Source organism: Myotis lucifugus, unplaced genomic scaffold (genome assembly GCF_000147115.1).
Source record: "Myotis lucifugus unplaced genomic scaffold, Myoluc2.0 scaffold_363, whole genome shotgun sequence".
NCBI lineage: Eukaryota > Metazoa > Chordata > Mammalia > Chiroptera > Vespertilionidae > Myotis > Myotis lucifugus.
The window spans coordinates 951,841-973,947 of record NW_005871411.1 but is presented as its reverse complement, the minus strand read 5'-3'; the positions used below and the strand labels follow the sequence as shown (position 1 = coordinate 973,947).

Here is a 22,107-nt window from a genome sequence, read left to right as displayed (position 1 = left end):
TGGTACCATCAGTGGGCTTCACGGAGGTGAACTGGGGACAGGGGGGTGAGGTGAGTGAGAGGAGTACTGTTCACTAGGAACTCTGGTAGCTTTCTGGAACCATGTGCATATACCTTTTCAACAGAAAATGATACTTTCTCATAAGAGTGTAATCTAGTGGAAATGGGAATTTCCCTGGATCCAGGCTATCATACCAACGTCAGTAGTTCTAAGCTTATCTTTATTTTGTAGGGTGCTCTGCCACCCAGTTTGTGTTTCCGTTCGCCCCTTCACCCTTTATTTCCTGGGCCACCAACTCCACAGTGCTTCCTCTATTTGATTGACCATAGCCTCTTATATGAAGTCAGGTGATTTTTTTTTTTTTATTTCTTCCTGCCTTGCAACTCTTGCTTTTTTAATGTGTAGATCTCTTTGAATGGCATTTGTTTCATAAATATATTCTTTTCTCTATAGGAGATTTATTCAGAAAAATCTTCATATAAATTTTTGTTGTTGTTAATCCTCACCTGAGGATACTTTTTCCATTGATTTTTAGAGAGTGGAAGGGAGGGCGGGGGAGAGAGAGAAAGAAAGAAACATGGCCGAACCGGTTTGGCTCAGTGGATGGAGCGTCGGCCTGCGGACTCAAGGGTCCCAGGTTCGATTCCGGTCAAGGGCATGTACCTTGGTTGCGGGCACATCCCCGGTAGGGGGCGTGCAGGAGGCAGCTGATCGATCTCTCTCATCGATGTTTCTAACTCTCTGTCCCTCTTCCTTCTTCTCTGTAAAAAATATCAATAAAATATATTTAAAAAAAAAAAAAAGAAAGAAACATCAATGTGAGAGAGACACATCTATTGGTTGCCTCCCATACGTGCCCCAACAAGGGCCAGGTGTAGAACTGCAACCCAGGTACGTGCCCTTGACCTGGATTCGAACCCAAGACCCTTTGGTTCAGGGGCTGACACTCTACCATTGAGCAACACTGGCCAGGGCTAAAAATTTGCTTTCATATAAAGAATTTGCTTTTTTCCTCAAAAACTCATCTTCTGTGTTTAGAGTAGAATAGAGAATTTGACCTTAGTCTTCTCCTATCCACTGATTGGGAAATTTTCTTTAATATGTCAGTAGGCATGAAAAAACTTGTACATCTATAAAAATAAAAGTGTAATATGCTAATTAGACCAGACTGCCAAACGACAACTTTCCGGACGTCATTCTGGACGTCCTTCCAGACAAAGCCACAGTGGCGGGGGCCAAGGCAGACGCAGTTAGGGCAATCAGGAAGGCAGGCAAGCAGTTAGGGGTGATTAGGCATGCAGGCAGAGTGGTTAGGGGCAATCAGGCAGGCAGGCACAATGGTTAGGGGCAATCAGGCAGGCAAGTGGTTAGGGGCAGTCAAGCAGGCAGGCGAGTGGTTGGGGCGACCAGGCAGGCAGGCAGAGGCAGTTAGGGGCGATCAGGCAAGCAGGCAAGTGGTTAGGAGTGATCAGGCAGGCAGGTGAGTGGTTAGGGGTGATGAGGTAGGCAGGCCAGCGGTTAGGAGCCAGCGGTCCCAGATTGTGAGAGGGATGTCCGACTGCCGGTTTAGGCCCATCCCCCAATGGGTCCCGGATTGCGAGAGGGTACAGGCTGGGCTGAGGGATCCCCCTCCCCCCGACCCCCATGCACAAATTTCGTGCACCGGACCTCTAGTGTACCAGTATAATAATGTGTAGCATTCATAAACACATGTAGAATGCCTATATGTTCCATAAATTTTATATTTATAAAACAAAACCAAAGCTTATGTGAAGAGAAATACTTCTGTATCTGCAGTGGCCACTGACTTCTGGAGGAAGCCGGTGCTGTGCAGGAGGGAAGCCCTGATGGCCGTACCCAGCCCTGAGGAAGCGCTAAGCCATCTTCACACACTAATGATGTGCAGATCTTCCCTCTCCTCCTCTGTGAGCGCGCCATTCATTTCCTCCAGACCTTTAGATGTCTTTTTTCTTTATCTGACACATTATAGCAGAGTAAAGGAGAGATTTATTCAGATTACTTTGATGGTGTCATTCTCTTTTGGGGAGTTCAATGGTTTAGTTATAGAGATGTTCTTGAAACATTTCAAGCCCAGGTCTGAATTTTAAAATAGCTCAGTGGGAATAGGTTGATTTCCTCTAAATCTAAATTACGATTATAAACTAATTTGGATGCTAATTAGGACTTAAATACTGATCATGTCATTAACTTGTTTGTCTAATGCACGGGTGGGAAACATCCGGCCCGCGGGTCATATAAGGCCCGAGAAATCATTTGGTCTGGCCCTGCCAAGGCATTAGGGGGAGTTAATTAAATGTTTGACCAAATATAGCAGGCTAATTTTTAAGTTGATAATTTTGTATGGCCCATCAATGATGTTATAAATATCCAAATGGTCCCTGGCAGAAAAAAGGTTCCCCAGCCCTGGTCTAATGCAATGCATTTCTTTCTTTGATAGGTTATGTATTCACATTATGACCTGTGAACAGGGAAACCAACCAATGTGTTGAATACTTTCCGTGCACCAGGGACCCAGCAATGTACAGACAATCCTAATAAAGATAGATCCACAGCCCAAGATTGGAGGCTGTTGGACCAACCAATGTGTTGAATACTTTCCGTGCACCAGGGACCCAGCAATGTACAGACAATCCTAATAAAGATAGATCCACAGCCCAAGATTGGAGGCTGTTGGACAGTCAGCACTCAATAAATACCTGTTGTTTACATTTATGAAATTAATCCAGTAGACCATTTGATTGTCCCAGATTTTTTTTTGTTTTTGAAGGAGGAGTTAGGGCTGGGTCTTGAGAATGGGAGGGCCCTTGATTGAGTAAGGTACTTCCTTATCCAGCCTCAGTTTCCCCACCCACGGATTTTAGAAAAGCAAAATGTGGAATGCTTCACGAATTTGCGTGTCAGCCTTGGGTAGGGGCCATGCTAATCTTCTCTGTATCATTCCAATTTTAGTACATGTGCTGCCAAAGTCAGCACTGTTCCAGATCATTAAGAACTTGGTTAACAGACCGACTTCCTTCATCTGCACAGGTCATCCCTAGCTCTTAGCTTTTTATCTCACTTAGCATTGTGCACACAAACAAATTTTGAAAGTGTTGAGGTGACTCTCAGTTATCTAAAGCAGTGGTCGCCAACCTTTTGGACCTCACGGACCGGACCACCTGTTGGTGACCGCTGATCTAAAGCATTTAGAAACCTCAGCTGCCTTCACCCAACCTGGCACATTGCAAGGATGCATCTGTTTACAACATTTACAATGTTTATAACATTACATGTAAGCAAAATACAATGAAGGCATTAAATATGGAATTACCACATGATCAGCTATTCCACTTCTGGGTATAAACACCCAAAAGAATGGAAAGAAGGACTCTTAACAGACACCTACACACCCATATTCATAGCAGCATTAGTCATAGTAGCCAAAAGGTAGAAGCAACTCAGGTGTCAATTGATGGATGAATGGATAAACAAACTGTGGTATATCCATACAATGGACTATTATTCAGCCTTAAAAAGGAAGGAAATTCTGGCACAAGCTACAACACTGGTGAATATTGACAGTGTTATGCTAAATCAGCAGTTCTCAACCTGTGGGTCGAGACCCCTATGGGGGTCCAACGACCCTTTCACAGGGGTCGCCTAAGACCATTGGAAAACACATATATAATTACATATTGTTTTTGTGATTAATCACTATGCTTTAATTATGTTCAATTTGTAACAATGAAATTGGGGGTCACCACAACGTGAGGAACTGTATTAAAGGGTCGCGGCATTAGGAAGTGCCGGGAGCCGGTCCATCCTTGCTGCAGAGAAGAAACATCTGCACAGCATGTTTCAAGGGACCTGGCGTATATGGCATACTGTTCTTAATGTTTGCTCTCTTTAGTGCCATGTGTTTTAACCAAGGTCACCTCTCTGAGAAAGGTTGTTTCCCCAGGTGGGGATTTTTCCCTGAGGTTAGGGAGGGGATACAACCCCTTAATTAAGTGCCAGGCGGGTAGTTAAGCTACATAATCTTTACTCCCTGGAATGGAGATAAGAAACGCCCTAACCTTTGTAATAGAAATTGACAGGATTAAAATCGGCTGATATAAATATGGATGTAACAAGACAATAAACATCAGATCCTCATCACATCCTCATCAGATCCTCATCACATCCTCATCAGATCATCATCAGATCCTGATCAGATCTTAACCAGAGCTTGGCTGGAGTTCCTAACCAGAACTTTGGCTGGAGATCCTGGCTAGAGGTCCTGACTAGGCTGCTGATCAACTGAAGGCTGTCTTCGTGTCATTCCTTCTTCGCCGACTCCGTCCATACCTTTGGGGACCCCTGGACCTGCTGGGGATGGACTCCAGCACTCAGGCAGGCCTTTTCGCTGTGATGCTGTTTTGTGCAGTCGTGAGGCTGAATATTCTGCAGCCTCTTGCTTCCAGCCTGAGATGAAGAACAGAGGGAGAAAATGAGGTCAGAAGGCATCGAGGTAACTGCAGAGAAGTAGAGCTGGAACCACTGGATTAAGGCCCCAGTGCCTTTCGCACATCTGGATGCCCAGGCAGGAGCACTGCATCCCCGAGCCTGCTGCCTTGGACTCGTCTTTCTTCTTTCATCCCCCTTCCCAAAGGGGTACCTTCCCTTCACCCCACACCCTGGATGTGAGCACCTTGCCTGAGGAATAGAAACAGACTCGGCCAAGCATCCACGGATTCTTCTCAAAATACCAAACAGCCTGTGATTTCAGAGGAGTTAGTTTCAGGAGGAAGATGGCTCCGGCTTGTGAAAAACAACTTACATGGATCCCATTGGTAAGACCAGAACTTCGCTGGAGATTCTGGAGGGAGAACCTCGCTATGCTGATGAACTGAACCCAGTTTCCATGTCATTCATTCTTCGCCGACTCCGTCCACACCTTTGGGGATCCCTGGACCCGTTGGGGTTGGACCCCAACAAGGAAGGTTGAGAACCACTGTGCTAAATGAGATAAATCAGATGGAAAAGGACAAATACAGTATGATTTTACTTACTTGAGGTACCAAGAGTAGTCAAACCCATAGAAATAGAACATACAATAATGGTTACCAGGGGCTGGAGGATGGGAAGTTAGTTTTGAACAAGTATAGAGTTTCAGTTTGGGATGGTGATGAAAGTTCTGTAGATGGATAATAGTGATGGCTGCACAATAATGTGAATGTATGCAGTGCCACAGAACGGTATCCTTAGAAACGGTTCAAATGGTAAATTTTGTATTATATATATTTTACCACAATTGAACAAACACACAAGATGGCAAAGCTACTGGAAAAGGTACAATGTAAACCTGAACGAAATATACCCAGAAGAGCAAAAATATAAAAAATGTTTCAAAACTTGGAGAAAATTGTCTACCACCTTCTAGATCTCTTGCCTGGTCTGCAGCCCGAGGGGCCCCGCGTTGAATGGTTGTGGTTATGGTTTTCTTGTCAGGGAAGCACAGGGGCTGGCTTTTGGATTCTTGGTAATTTTGGATTATCTGTACCATATATTTCTGAGACAAAAACTTATCAATAGAGGACCATGCGTGGAAGGTGATATGGAGTAACTGCATCTTTCTTGGGCGTTTGGCATAAAGACAGTTGGTAAAGGGAAAGTCGTGTCTCAAATCTGCCCTGATGTTCTGTTAGACCAGCATGTCACTAAATGGGTCACAGAGTTGTTTTCCTGGAGCAGATCTCCATTTCTTCTGCTAAGTGTCAGAAGGAGAAGTCTGAAATTAAGGCAGGGCTGGTTAATATGCACAGTAGTATGCACTTAGAGTCAGAGCTGCATATTTTAATATTTTATTTTAAACTCAGGCATCACATTTAGTCCCCAAGACAGGATGGGAGACTCAGAGGGTCTGGGAGACTTTCACAGACGGACTGACATCTTTTCTTCTTAGTGAGTTAAGTGGCAGAGCCAGGCACACTGTTCAAAGTGTTTTCTCTTTCTCTTTCCACTTTCCCCCCCCAAAGCACATTTAGTTTAATTTGAGTACTTTAAGTGCTATATGACATGATTTTTTTTAGGGTGAGGGTTGACCTTGATTTTCAGATTAATGATTTTGAATGATCATTTACAATGGTATGTTTTATAACAAAAACACATTTTAAAGTTTAAAACACTAGTTACTGAAAAAAGTTCTCTTTGCAATGGCAGTTCATCGTATTGCTGCTGAAATGACAGCTGTCCTTGTATTAGGCAGTTGATAAAGCCTGGTGGTTTGTATAGTTGCCCAAAATGTGTGCTAGCTTCCCAAATATCATCATTTCAGAATTGTTTCATTAGAGTTGGGGCACACACAAATCATTAATGCTGTGTCTCCTGCCACCAAACATATTCTGTTGGACTTTAGAGCCTCTGCTAGATGCCCTTAGAGTAGGAATAATAGGTTAAGAGGATTATATGGAACGTGCATTGCACAGTGTCTGGCACCCAGTAAGAGCCAAAGAATATTAGCTGTTGTTACGGGATGAATTGTGTCTCTCCCCGAAACTCATATGTTGAAATCCTAACTCCCAGTACGCAGAATGTGCTTATTTGGAAATAGAGTTGTTGCAGATGTAAATAATAAGACGATGTCATTAGGGTGGGACCTCATCCAATATGGCTGGTGTCCTTCAACAAAAGGTAAATTTGGCCCAGAGATAGACCTGCTTAGAGGGAAGACTGTGTGAAGAGACACGGGGAGAAAAGGCCATCTACAAGCCAAGGAGAGAGGCCTAGAACATATCCTGCCCTCCGCCCTCAGAAGGAACCAACCCTGCCTTGATTTCAGACTTCTAGCCCCAGAACTGCAAGATAACGCATTTCTGTTGCTTAAACCACTCGGTTTGTAGTACTTGCTACAGCTGACATTGTCATCCTCAGTATTCTGTGTTTCTCGACCTGAGAACCTCGTTCTGCCTATTTCCTGGCCAATGGGAAGTATATCTGCTCCTTTTCAGCTTGTCCTCCCTCCCTCCCTCCCTCCCTCCCTCCCTCCCTCCCTCCCTCCCTCCCTCCCTTCCTTCCTTCCTTCCTTCCTTCCTTCCTTCCTCATGAAATAGCATGCAAAAAATGTTCCTAGCGAGAACAGGTGTTCAAAATAATTCCCATGCTCTTTCCTTCCTGTGTCTTCCTATAAAGTTGTAGTTGAAAGTTTGTTTTCTCTCTCACCACATTTTTTCTCGCCTTCTCAGCTTGATTTCTCTTTCTTTGAAAGATCATAATCTTTTATAAATATTTAACTCCCAGAGATTGCCCACTCTCTCCCAAATTCTTGAGGAGAGGTGGGAATTTATTTTATAGACTTCGATGTGTGAACTCTTTCAGTAAAAAGAAATGCAGATGAGCAGCGAGAGGGGAGCCCTCCTCCTGCATTTCACTGGGTGGTGCCGCTCCTATCTTTAAATTGGTGGCTTGGGTTTTTCTTTGTTTGCGTTGAAAGAAACTTGAGGTTGGACAGTGTTTCTCCTTCCCCTCCAGAGGCCCAGAGCAATGTGCCGGTTGCATTCTGGACTGAACAGCACTAACATTTGTTCTTTCCGAGGACCGTCTGCTACTTTTCTCCGCCCCAGTGAAGCTGGGGGAATAATAAAGCTGTTATTATTTATACTGCACAGCATTTTTGTCAGTGGTCTTTGTCATTGAGACTTCTGAGGTCAATGTAGGACCCTAGGAAATGTGAGTTTTTATCTAGCAGGGAGAGGCAAACAGGGGTTATTTTTCCAGGGATGTTGCTTTTCCAAACCCCATCAGTTTTCTCAGTCCTTTTCTTTGCCCTTTCCCTTCGCTGTTCTTTCACCAGCTCTATAGTGACCACTGACCTCACCACCCTTGTCCAGCCTTTGTCTCCTTGCTGCTACCATCACCCTACTGATCTGCCTCTTCTCATCTGTACTATTCCCATAGCTCCCAACCAGTTTCCTGCCACTGGGGAATGAATAAAATCAGTCTCCTTAATCATCAAGTTTCTCTATGGTTGTCTCTAAGTTCCCTCTCATTTAAATATCCTTTTCTTCAAGGCAAAAGGAGTGATCCTTGGTCTCCAAAAGGGCAGGCCTAGGCTCACTCTCCTACCCTCCACTCCGAAAGGAACCTGCTTCCTGCCTCCTAGTTTCCTCAGGGAGAAGAGCCATTCTTCCTCTCCAGTGTTACCCCCTCCTCACTTCCTCCTTCTCCTTGGGGAATCTTGTGGCCAATTTAGCCCCTCTCTCTTTAAAAAAAAAAATTTTTTTATTGATTTCAGAGAGAGAGAGAAACATCAATGATGAGAGAGAATCATTGATCAGCTGCATGCCCCCTACTGGGGATCGAGCCCACAACCCATGCATATGCCCTGACCTGGAATCGAACCCTGACCTACTGGTTCATAGGTTGACACTCAACCACTGAGCCACGCTGGCTGGGCTCTCTTCTGGTTTTTTATTCCTTGCCCCTCTGTGGAAATCTTCTCCACAGCCTACAAGATATTCTACACACATGCCTGTCAAAAATGAAATAAAACATAAACTTTCCTAAGCTGTTCCAACTTCTCTTGATGCCTAACTTCTTGTACAGTAGTCTGCATCCACCTTCCCTATCTTCCATTAAAGTCCCATTGAATTCCTAGCCCCTTAGGGCCGTGTTCATCCCTCTTACTCTGAAACTGACCCCTAAGGTCTCAGATGCCTTCAGTATTGCCAAATCCAAGCCCCTGGGTTTTTTGTTTATTTGTTTTTTAAATATGTTTTTATTGATTTTTAGAGAGAGAGGAAGGGAGAAGAATACAGAGATAGAAACATCCAATGAGAGACCAACATCATCGATCGGCTGCCTCCTGCACACCCCCCCACTGGGGATCGAGTCTGCAATCCAGGCATGTGCCTTGACTAGGAATCAAACCAGTAACCTCTTGGTTCCTGGGTCAAGGCTCAACCACAGAGCCACACCAGCTGGGCTCCAAGCCCCTGTTTTTCATCCTCATGCTAGTTGACTCTTTCCAGCTCTGTGATGCTGTAGATCATGTTCTATTTCTCAAAACTTTCTCCCCTCTCCCCCAGGATCAATGACCCTAATCTCCCTGGATTTCATCCTTCTGTAGGAACATCCTTTTCTGTTTCCCTAAAAGGGGTTTTCATCCTTCAGTGGACCCTAAAATCCTGATGCTGCCCAGGGTGTCTTTTCCTCCAAGTCTTTTCCCTCGATGATAATATCTTTTTTATTTATGATGGTCTCAGAATCTTATTTTATCATGGATATTTGTATGGCTGCTCAAACTTTGTATATACCAAACTGAGTTTATTAGATTTCTCAAAAAACATTTTCCTAAATAATGACTCAGTATTAGCACTTACAATGTTGTGTTGCGATTTATCTCTTTGCCTATTTTCAGTGCAACTAAACTCTTAAAGCCACAAAGGCAAGACTTGTGTCCTTCTTACAAAATCTGTACTTGATTGTTGCTGGTATATGGAAATGCTGCTTGATTTTTAAAAAAAAAAGGATATTTAAGTTTTTATGAACTAATACAAGATACAGAGTTTTAAAAGTCAAATAATTCTGGCCCTAGCCGGTGTGGCTTAGTGGATAGAGCGTCAGCCTGCAGACTGAAGGGTCCCGAGTTCGATTCCGGTCAAGGACTTATGCCTGGGTTGTGGGCTCAATCCCCAGTAGAGGGTATGCAGGAGGCAGTTGATCAAAGATTCTCTCTCATGATTGATGTTTCTATCTCTCTTCCCCTTCCTTCCTCTCTGAAATTAATATAAGTAAGTAAGTAAGTAAATAAATAAATAAATAAATAAATAAATTACAGAAGCCTTCCTCTCCTCCATTCCCCCTCCCCCCGCCCCAGACCCCATGTCTGACTCTTAGCTTCCCAAGCAACTACTTTGAACTCTTTTGGTGTTTCACCTCCATGCTTTTAAATAATATACTGTTACTCTTGATTTTTACTTCAATTTTAGACATTATCCCTTGACTTCTTCCTATAAAAATAAGATAGTACATCTGAAAAACAAGGTGTACTGTCATCTCCTTTGTCATACCATACCCCTGTATAAACACACTACACACTTTTGTGTTTATCCTATGCCAGTGAAAATACTGTTCACAGCTGAGCCACATACTACACTATCCTTGTTTCTATTCTTTTTTAAAAATATATATTTTTATTGACTTTTTACAGAGAGGGAGGGAGAGGGATATAGAGTGAGAAACATTGATCAGATGCCTTCTGCTCGCCCCCTACTGGGGATCGAGCCTGCAGCCAAAGTACATGCCCTCTACCGGAATCGAACCCGGGACCTTTCAGTCCACGGCCCAACGCTCTATCCACTGAGCCAAACCGGTCAGGGCTGTTTCTATTCTTGTACAACTTCTTCCTTTCTCATACAACTTTTGTTTCCCTAGAGTTCATCACTGATTCTATTTTTTATTGACTTTATTTTCTACTTAGTTAAAACTAATTTTTTCTCCAGACTCTCTGATAAAGTCCATATTTAAAGCAATGTATCTTTTCCTTTTTAAAAAACTGTTTAAGAATCCTTTCTGTAGCCTTCTATCTGAACTTGTTACTTTCTAGGCCAGCTGCATTTTTATGTTTCTAGGACTTTTCTTATCTATAATCCTGATTTTTGTGACTGACTCTCCAAACCAAGTCTTCTTTCTTGGCTTATTTCTTCATTTGGGGTTGCATATCCTCTAGTAGTTATGTGAAAAAGGATATTTGACAGGGAAAACTTTTTGTGTGACTTTATACATCTGGAAATATCTTCAATGTTCTGTAGACTTCACTGAGAATGTTTTCTTTGGAAAAAATTTTCTCAGAGAATGTTTAAAGGCATTGATCCCGTGTCTTCTCGATCCCTTTTTATATGAAATTTTTCTCCCCTCTTGAATATTCTAAGATCTTTATCCCTGGTCTTCTCAAACTTTGCAATGATATACTTTAGTGGGAGTCATTTTTAATAATTATGTAGGTTTCAATAGGCCTGTCAGCCTGGAAACTTGACTTTCAGTTCTGGGAGCTTTCCTTCTATTTCTCTTATAAATTTATTTTCCCCACTTTTTTCTAGCTCCTCTTTCTCAAACTCTCATTGCTTGAATGTTGGACCTGTTTTGTTCTCTCATTTTTTATCTTTTCTATTTTCCATTTTTAGTTCAACTTTTTGGAAGCTTTCAACTTTCTCTTCCACTACTTTCAAAGAAAAAGTATTTTGCTTTCATACTTTTATTTCTGATAGCTTTTCCACATTCTCTAATGTTTTTTTAAGTAATATTTTTGTTCTTCAGATGTACTATCATATTTCTTTTAAAATATTAATAGTAAGTGTTTTGTTAGTTTTCTTCTGCTCTCTGCACTGTTTCTCTTGAATGCTCTGTCTGGTTGTTGTGGTCTATCTTTCCCATTAGTGCCTTCCATGGGATGTCTTGTTCTTAGCTATCAGTCTATATTTGAGAATGAAGAACTTAAAAACCGATAGAGAGTTCTTAGTGTGTGCTCATTGATGGGCCTTACTGTAGGCCAGTGGTCGGCAAACTGCGGCTCGCAAGCCACATGCGGCTCTTTGGCCCCTTGAGTGTGGCTCTTCCACAAAATACCGACTTCTGCGCATGGGCCACGAAGTTTCAATCTCACTGTACATGCGCGCCCGCACGTGGTATTTTGTGGAAGAGCCACACTCAAGGGGCCCAAAAGCCGCATGTGGCTCGCGTGCCGCAGTTTGCCGACCACGGCCTTAGGCCCTTCGTTGTTACTCAGAGAGGAATCTTCCACACTTCTGGCTTCTGGGGATAAAACCAGGCTGCCAGCATTCTGGAAGCCAAGGGGAAGGGGCCTGGGGAATCCCCAGCTTTCCAAATGCAGACTTTCACTTCCTCCTAATTTTCACCTCCTTGACTAACTCCTCCCATTGTTTGGCATCCACAGATTGGAAGCTGTTTGGGTTCAGTTTCTTCTGTTACTTCTTTTGCTCTGTTGGAATGGGGAAGTTAATAGGGGGAGGGTCTACGTGCTCTTTATACAGATTTTCAAGCAATCCTTTTGTTTAAACCCACAACCTTGCCTTCAGAGGTACCTGGACCCGCAGTTCTTAAGCTTCCCCAGAATTCTCTTGTGGAAACAAGCTTGATTCCTTTTGGCCTGTCACACACACCTCTTTGTCCCCAATACTGCTGGCAGTTAGTACTTAGCTTTTCCTCTGTTGATTCTCTTTCCTTTTTCCAAATTTGTGGACATCTGTTATAAGGGGTTTCTTCCTCCATTATATCTGTTCCTATGGGTTTATACTCCTCTCCCCATTAATGTGGGTTTTTGAAAGGAAGTGGAGAGAAACACTTAGTGATCAGCCATGTTTCTGCTTTTGATTTTAGTATTTTGATCTAATATTCAGCCAACCTTATGAACTTTTATAAGTATTTTATATTATGACTAGAGGCCCAGCACATGATTAAATTGTGAGTGTGTAGGGTCCCCTAGGCCTAGCCTGCCATCAGGGGCATGTCCGCTGCCCCACCCCCCACGCCCATGCCTTGCATGCTCCTGGACGCTGCTGGTACCCCGGCGAGGGGTGGGGGGGAGGCCTGAGAGGTGCTCCATGCAGCTCTTGGTGACCGGTTGTTTGGTCGTTACAGCATTACGGCCACTGGCCTTTTATAATATAGATTATTGACTTTATTTTTTTAATTTTGATTTATTGAGGTAAAATACACACAACAAAATGTATCACTTTAACAACTTTTAAGTGTACAATTTGTTGTCATCTAAGTACCTTTACATTGTTACAACCATTATTATTATCCATCTCCAGAACTTTATTTTATCAAACTCCATACCCATTAAATAACAACTCCCCACTCCATCCTCCTCTCAGCCCAGAGGACAACCACTCTACTTTCTGTCTCCATGACTGACTAAGTACCTCACGTAGGTAAGTGGAACTATACAGTATTTGTTTTTTGTGACTGGCTTATTCACTTAGCCTAATGTCCTGAAGGTCATCCACGTTGTATGTGTGTCAGAGTTTCCTTCCTCTTTAAATCTGAATAACATTCCATTGTATGTACACACTACATTTTGCTTATCCATTCCTCTGGGATGAACACTTGGGTTGCTTCCACATTTTAGCTGTTGTGGAATGCTGCTTACAGACACATGTACTGATCTCTCTTGAAGACCTCACTTGCAGTCCTTTCCATTATATCCAGAAGTGGTTTGGCTGACTCATACAACGGGCTTTATTTATTTTCTCAGAGCCCAAGCCAGACCTCAAGCTGCCTTGCTGTTTTGTTGGTGGACATCATTCTTCTCGTTCCGTATTCGTGGACTAGATAACCCTTTAAGGGGTCCCGTGGTCCAGTTCCCTCACCTTGCACAGGCCCACTGGTGTGGACACTCCACCTCCAGCCTTGGTCCAGGGCTGATACCCTTCTGCACACAGCATCGCAGCCCTGAGTCCCTGCTTTGTTTCAGCACTTGAAGAGTTCATTTCCTTTTTGTTTCAAGCTCAGCCATACATTAAACCCTTTTTAAAAGAATTTTTTGCTTTAAATTATCCAATATTTCTATGTATTTTAAGCAGGAGTGGGGTCTGTATTAACTCAGTCTGCTATGAACCTTATTCGTCTTTGTGCTGCTCAGCCCAGACGCCGATGACTGACTGACTGACGGACCGCAGGAACGGAAATGGATGAATGTTTCACTTGCAGAAGCAGATGGAAGCCGCGTTCCAGTGAGGGACGCCTCTTATCAGTTCAGGGGCACTGGGGCAAGCAGGATTTGCTCTCCCAGGAGGACGTACGTGAAGAAAGTTCCCAGTAAACAAAATGAAGAGAGACTAGCACTTCTTACGTGCTTTTTCTTTAAGTCCCGGAACAACGGGAACGTTTACTGGCTCATACTGCTTGCTGTCCAAAGGTGGACTGACAGTGGACCGAGGAGTGCGTTCCTAGACCGTTTGCTGGTAGCTCCTCGCAGCATCCTGACCAAAAGGAAAGATTAAAGCATCTCGGAGAACAGGGCGCTGGGCCTGTTTATTTCCCTCCTCTCCCCTGTTTTAAGAAAAGCGTGCCTTTGATGAGATATAGCCGCAAGCTCTTGTTTTACATTTTCCGTCAACCACCTTTGTTAGAAGCTGGTTATTGATGCCGTGCCCTGTTTTAATTCACACTTCTCGGCTAATCAATTACAGCGTTTATCCATTAATCAGGCGTTCTGACAGGGTCAGTCACTGCTTTTGGGGGTTTTTGTGAGGGGCTGCACGTTATCAAGCAAGGAAGAATGCCCAGGAGCTCACTTTAAAACAGTGTGACTTTCCCAGGCTGGTGGACTTCCGGAGCAATAAACATCTAGTGGGGATTTCATATGGTGACTTTTTTTTTTAATATATTCGGTTGATGGGATTTTCTCACTGAACACTTCATTAGCAGGGCGCAACATTAGTAAAGTGTGGACAGGTGTGCCTCTGTTTAAGCAAAACAGAAACATCAAAAGGTAATTATTCCCATCACATACAAATGACTGCATTTACCTAACAAAGTAGCATTGAATCATGAGCTTCCTTCCTTCATATTAAGTGTTTACAAACAATCTCTTCTTGGCAGTGGAGTTCGAGAGCAAGGAAACTTAAAGCCAAAATGTTTCGAGCCGCTACTCAATGAAAACCAATCCAAAATGTCGGGCCACTGTCTCCGTAATTATAATGTGAGTCAAGCAGAAAATATTTTATAAACAAAAGCCGAGTTTATACACAAATGTCTAAAGCCCATCTTTTACACAGAGTGTTTTAAACCTTTGTATCCACATCCCCACACATGTGTACACACACATTTTTCAGGACTCCTCACGCCTTTACAATTTTTTACAACATAAGCAGATGTAAAGTGTCAGAAATAAAAACGACTCATTTCAGCAAGGGTAAGAAACAGAGGTGGCAGCATTGAATTGCAGAGTTACAGTTTGGGCGTATAAGTTTACCATACATAATGATGCTAACAGGTTTCAGCCCCCTTTTTTTTTTATGACAGATGTACCAACATTTAATTGTTTTTTTTTTATCAAGGGTGGAAAGAAAAGACACTTCTGTAGATTTTTCAATTCTCCTACGTGTCACTTAGCTGTCCTCACCATTGTCTGAGCTCCTTTCTCTCATCCTTTCTGCTGCAATGAGTTGTGTCATTCCCTCATGATCAGCACTTTTGTTGTCTTTGTTTTTTGCTGTACCTCAGAAGTCCATCTTTTCTTTCATCTCCTTCCCATTCATGCATGAGGGAACAGTTGTGCCCTGTTGTGGGGATGTTCCGCTGGGTTTCAAACAGTAGGGTTTCTTTTTATTCTCTTCTAAACAGTACAATGGGGCTGAATGTCTGTTGCAGAATGCACACACTAATATGCTAGGTTATTTGGTTTCTAAGAAGTCAATAAAAATACTGCGTTTAGGCTTAGTCCTTGGCTTGCTTTTTCCCCTGTTTGCCTTTCAAGTCTTCTGTTATAAATCTGTCTGTTTGTTTCTCATCGTAAAATACAATCTTCCATATTAAATCGAAGCGTGGCATCAACAAACACTTAGAGAAAAATGTTCCTGGCGGCGGAGTACTTTCACACTCGCAGATTTGGCAGTCTGCATCCTCCCTCGACAAGAGCTAGAAACACCCGCCAGAGCTAATTAATGGCAGCTACAGCTCGGAGAGGACGCGAGAAAGAATGGATCCCAAGTTGGTCTTGGCAAAACTTTGCCGTGTAGGAAACTAGCCCGTCTCCGCATGGAGAGGTGTGCAGCTCTGACCTTGCCTGGCTCTCGTTTTGGGGGCAGGTGAGTGTGAGCATGAATGTACCTAGTCACAAGCACAGACCCTAAAGGCCATTGCAGCAGTAAAAGGCTAAAGACATAAGAAGCTAGAGATGTCTTAAGACACTTTGTTCTCATATTCAGGGACAATATTCAAAATCCTCCTTAATGAGGTCATAAGAGAAAAAAATGGAACAAGTGTGCCTTGTGTATCTCACCAGGGCACGCCATCAGGGTCACTCACCGCCAGGATCCTATTTAAAAAGGGATTGGGGTGGTTCAATCAAGCATTGCATTAAGAGAGAGACTTTGATTAATTCCTTCTCTTCTCTTTTGTGCCACAGATAATTCCAGTAAATTTGTGATACTTTCTGCTTAGCCAGGGCTGAGGCTTAAAGTTCTTGATGCGTCATGCTGAGTATTAGCATTTATTGGGCCTACTTGGCTATGAGGAAGGAGAGCGTAGGCTGCAGACAGCTCTCTAATCTTTGACGAGCAGGGCCAGTCTCAAACTTGACCGTTATCTGAGAGCTTGGCTCAGGGAAGACCCACTTTCAGGTTGGTGGCAGAAGGAAATCTGGTGTAAAAGAAGGAAAGACCTAACAGTAAGTAAGATGGTGATTTATGATTTTATTAGCCAGTGACACCCTAATAAATTCAATTTTTTAAAAAGGTAGTGATTTGCCATGATTAACTTTTTTTAAAGGTACTGGATCTGTCTCTTATTCAGAAACTCGAAGCTTGGGGAAGTTTCAGGAATGGCTCTCAAAGGAAACAAAAGCGAGAAAGGGACAAGTGAGGGCTACCAATTTGTGCTATCACTGAGGCTGCGGGGGAGAGCTGAGGATTCATTGGCCCCAGGATGGTCAGGGACAGGTTGGAAACTGGATTCTGTTGTCTTTTTTTTTTTTTTTAACTAACCAACTTCATTGAGAAACCATCAGAGACATGGAGAAATATTTTAGTACTATGCTATAGAAACCCCGTGTTAATTCTTTTGGTTGTTTTGATCTCTAAACAGGTTAGGATGTGTTTTAAACTGTTTTTAAAAAACACACCACAAATTCAGTCACATACCTATTGTATTTTATGAGCTGATTTTGGAAAGGTACATAATGTTTACTTTATTGCAAATGCAAGGTCTATTAGGTATCCATACATTTAGGTGTTATTGAAAGGTTGGATCTGGGTTCTGATGGACCAGGACAGTTTGGAAAGGCCGTTGTGGTGGAGAGTGGTTTACTGCCCTCTTGCTTGTGGTTTACTCACTATGTACACAGGGTAGATCTTTAGGGCTGCTGTTTCCTGCCCTATTAACTCAGCCCCTGCACATGGGTATGAAGGCAACAGGCTAGTCGTCCTGACGTGAGGAAGATTGTTTTGGGTATGGATAGATAGAATCCCATCTTTTCAGTGGAAGGTCTTGTTTTTCTGTTGAAAGAGGGGTAGTTGGGCTTATTTAAATGAAATTATGCATCAGATATATTATGTAAACAAGTTGAGGCAAAATGTCAGAATTCATTTTAGAGTACATTTCATGATTATTGCTACTATCCTGCTAAAGGCTTAGTAGCCACTCATAAGGGTTTATAAAATTATCATTTTAAAATGAATAAGATGTGAGACTTCTTATTAATTTTTTTTTTTGGTACTGTTCCCAAATTAAGGAAACACCCACTTTCTGCCAGGCTCCTGGTATCATAACACCAGTGTTATAATTCTCAATGTAACTGGTTTTTAATTCATATTTGCAGTGATTATTGTAAGTTGTGGAAACCCCTAAGTATCCTATTTTTTTAAAACATAGTTTTATTGATTTCAGAGAGGAAAGGAGAAGGAGAGAGAGACAGAAACATCAATGATGAGAAGAAATCATTGATCGACTGCCTCCTGCACGCCTCCTACCAGGGATGGAGCCCGCAACTTGAGCATGTGCCCTAACTGGGAATCGAATTGTGACCTCCTGGTTCATAGGTCAACACTCAACCATTGAGCCACGCCAGTCGGGCAGTATCCTAGTTTTGATCATCAGCGTTGACTGTGGGGTGATGATATTGTCTCTGAAACATACCTGTGAATAGATTACTCAGGCCTGGCCCTAGTTCTGGGAATGCTAACTGAAGTGGTGTGAGTGATAGGCTTTTCAGACTTGAAACTGGAGAGAGTCATCGTGGCAGAGTGGTGCCATGGGAAGGACACAGGCTGTCACTTACTTGTCCTCACCTGGAAGGGAAGAGCTACTGCTCAGGTCTTGGTGTGAGAATCAAACCAGCATGGGGCTTGGTCCCCCACCCCCTCATTCCTAAGACATAGGTATCTACAGGACATCATCGAGCGTTTACATTCTGATCCCATCATGCACGCAGAGCGCGCCCCAGAAGTTACCTGGTCATTACTTCGTGCCACCAAAAAGGGTGCAAGAAAGTATATTCAGAACCTCTTTTCCTCATTTGAGGAAAATACCTCAAAGACTTTTTATGTCTGGGGAATACCTGCCTCACTTGCTTATTTGAAGCATAATTACAGATATTTAAAGTATTTCCTACAGTGGAAATCTTCCAAATTTTGCTTTTTCACAATCAGCATGGTGATTGCTGAGAAGAAAGAGGCCACAACCTGAACTTCCTCAATAAAATCAAGACTGTCTGCATTTCTTCCATGGTTGCAGGTTCTTTTTCAGATCCGGGGTTCAGAGGCAGGCAGGGCAGAGGTCCTCTCATAAAACAGGAGTGTGGTCCTCATCTTCTGAAACCAAGTGGAAAAAGGAGATGAACAGAAGCATATCACCCTCCCCCAAACCTCCTCAGGTCAGATCTAGGATCCAGAAAGTAGCAAAAGTAGGCCACCTAGCAAATGAGCCAGTTCCTTTGAAGCAGGCAGGTAAGAGATCTGGACTTAAAAATACATCTAGTACTCTCTCCCACAGCCAACGTGTAATAAATGCAAGCTAAAGAAATTGTCCTTTTAAATCTTACAATAGACCTCACAGGACCTTTTGGCCTTCCTTTACAGAGAGGATTAGTATTAATATTGACAGATCTCAATGCTGCTTTTAATGTGTTTTGTGATGACTATTTCTCAAAACCCATTCAGTATAAACTGGGTCCATCTCAATACTTAAAACACAGCAGTTTTTTTTAAAACATCCAAGATAGCTGTTCTGCTTTAGAATGCTGAAAACTTCTTTCTGCACAGTTATGTTCTAGAAGTTCTACAGGGCCTTGCTCTTTGCACCAGAGAAAGCAGAACGCAAGGACCATCCAGTTGTCTTCGTCCCTGTAGACCAGGATGAAGAACCGCATTAAAAGTTCTTTCTCATCGTCTGACCGGCGTGGCTCAGTGGTTAAGCACCAATCTATGAACCAGGAGGTCACGGTTTGATTCCCAGTCGGGGCACATGCCTAGATTACAGGCTCCATCCCCAGTAGGGCGTGCAGAAGGCAGCCGATCAATGATTTTCTCTCATCATTGATGTTTCTATTTCTCTCTCCCTATCCTTTCCTCTCTGAAATTGATAAAAAAAATTATTTAAAGAAGGTAATTTCTCATTTTAAGCTAAAAACAATCAGCACTGAAAAGAATGATCTGGACTGACTTCTCTCATCTTTAAGAAACGTGAGCCCTAAAGCTGGGAGAGAGTGTCTTCTCAGGCTGTGGTGTGCCTTACACATTATTGGTGACCAACAAAGGTACTCAGCCATTTATATAGAGACAATGCACATGTGGTCTTAGCCCAGAGACCCTCCACCTAGAGGGCATTTACTCAGCCTTTCTTCCTGGCCTGTTAGGTGGGACTCCTTTGTCAGACATCTGCTTGAGTATCAGTTGTGTTTAAGGAAAGACACAGGCAGTGGTGGTCAGTGGCACGTGCCCTAAATGTTTCTCTGAGGCATAGTATCCTCTGTGTGCTTCAGACACATGGGTCTGCTTGGGGCTGAATATCTTCCAAGTGTGATGGGCTTTGGAAATGTACATAAATGGGAGGAGGGGAAAGATAAGCCATAAGATACATCCTCACTCTTCTCCTCCCCTCCAGCGGGGGCCAGAGAAAGTGCAGATGGGCACTGGCCCATTGGTGAGTCATTGGCCCATTGGTGAATCTTTTTCTTTCTCTGTCAGCACAGCATGATGTTCATCTATTGATAAATGTTAGGGAGAAGGGAGAAAGGGGGGCACTGCATCCTGGCCCACTTTCAGCCTGTACTTGAGTGTCTTGTAGGTATGACTTCCCTGAGCCCAAGCGACACCGTCACTCCAACCCACCCCCATCAGTGCTGTGTTAATATTGTTAGTGTTGTTGCCACACCAGCTGCTGGCTAGAGGATGGCAGGCTTTCCAAGGCCTTGTCACCATAGCTGTGGATCTCAAGATGTACGTGTGGGCACTCAGGAAACTGGTTGCTTGGTTGGTAGTTAAGGCCTCAGGTTCCTGGGTTGACATCCATTCAATAAATGGACTAGCAGGTGTGTAGAACCAGCACCACTACGGTCTGCAAGTGTGTGGACAGTGTGGCGGCCTGGTGGCAGGTGGGAGTGAATGGCCTTCCTGGGCAGCCGTGGCACTGGCCATGCTGGGCAGAAAACTTTCGGCTGCACTGCTGACCTCTTTGTTGGTGAGAACCTGGGACTTGAAGCACTTTCCCTTCATCTTTCTCAGGATGGGCCATACTAGGCCCAAGAGGAGGGGCAAGATGGCTCCTTCTGTGAGTGGGTAGGACTGGGGGACAGGGTGCCTCTGAGCAGGAGACCCAGAGGCCTGGGGGCAGCAATGCAGCCCATGCAGCCCGAGATGCTTCTTCAGGGAAGCCAGGGGGCAGGTGCCACTGCCTGGAGCCTCAGTGGGAGGACCAGGAAACCACAACCGGGAGGATGGGAGTGCAGCACCCACCTGCAAGAGCCCCGGAGCCCCCGAGTGAGCGTCCCCCAGAGGGGTTTGGGGAGGAGGGTGTTATTGCAGCCCAACATTGGCAGGTTGTATTATATCAAGAAAGGTGAACACAGACTGTAAAGTTAAATGGATTGGTATAGTCAAAATAGGCTAGCACAGCGGTTCTCAACCTGTGGGTCGCGACCCCTTTGGTGGTCGAACGACCCTTTCACAGGGGTCGCCTAAGACCATCCTGCATATCAGATATTTACATTACGATTCATAACAGTAGCAACATTACAGTTATGAAGTAGCAACCAAAATAATTTTATGGTTGGGTCACAACATGAGGAACTGTATTTAAAGGGCCAGAAGGTTGAGAACCACTGGGCTAGCAAATCCTTGCTCAAAAGCTGAAGATGACTTTAGTTTCTTCACTTAAATAAAGAGCTTAGCCACAGAATAAATGACTCTCTAGCTTGCTTTGAAGAAGAAAAGAAGAATACCTCAGAACACTGAAATAAATCTTACTACGGTTCCATGGAAGGACCAGAAACATTTGCAATTGGTTAGGCTGCAATAGGAGATGAGGCCCATTCACTTGCTCTTCTAATTTTAAAAATGCTTTACAATAATTATTGTCAATATCATGTAAGTAAGGAAGGGAAATTTATTTAAAGCTAATTTAATGTATTTGGCTTTTGCATTCATTTATTTATTCATGTCTATATTTAATTAGCATCTGTTATATGCCAGGTCTAATGCTGGGGTCAGCAAAAAGAACATGAAATCGCCCAGCTGGTGTGGCTCAGTGGTTGAGCACCAACCCATGAACCAAGAGGTTGCTGGTTCAATTCCTGGTCAGGGCACATGCGCTGGTTGTAGGCTCGATCCCCAGTAGGGGACTTGCAGGAGGCATCCAATCGATGATATTTCTCTCACTGATGTTTCTATCTCTCTAGCATTCTCCCTTCCTCTCTCTAAAATCAATAAAAAACATATTTAATTATTTAAAAGTACACAAAAATTATGACTCCCTGAAATCATGCCTCTTATCTATCTCTCTCCCTTTCTCTCTGTAAAAAATCAATAAAATATATTTTAAAAAAAAATAAAATAAAATAAAATAAAATCTTGTAATCCCAATAATGTAATATGCAATAGGGATGGTTAGAGAAGAGAAAATCTTTAAGAAATTTTAATTACTGGGCAGTTGGCTCTATCAGGGAAATTAACAGACTTGTCCGTGTAGACATGGAGGGCTGCTCCGGCTGAACTGAACCCCTGTTGTAATTTGAATGCTTGAAAATGCTTTCCATTTTATTGTCAAAATTACTGCCTTGACTTCCTCCCTCTCTTCATTTGCCCGTTTCCCTTGCTTTTTATCCTGTGCACCGCCAGTGTACAACATAGTGGTGTTTAACTACTTCCTGGAGGCATTGTTAGTCCTCAG

General features: G+C 43.3%; 1 protein-coding gene and 1 non-coding gene across 2 annotated transcripts in view; one reads left to right on the top strand and one right to left on the bottom strand.

The window, feature by feature from the left end:
• The window catches only part of CLYBL (citrate lyase beta like), a 211,359-nt gene that overhangs the window by 78,091 nt on the left and 111,161 nt on the right, over positions 1 to 22,107 (top strand). The window lies entirely within an intron of this gene.
• LOC111828431 lies at positions 2,888 to 2,994 on the bottom strand. The gene has a single exon (XR_002832303.1). It is a non-coding gene; the product is annotated as a U6 spliceosomal RNA (small nuclear RNA).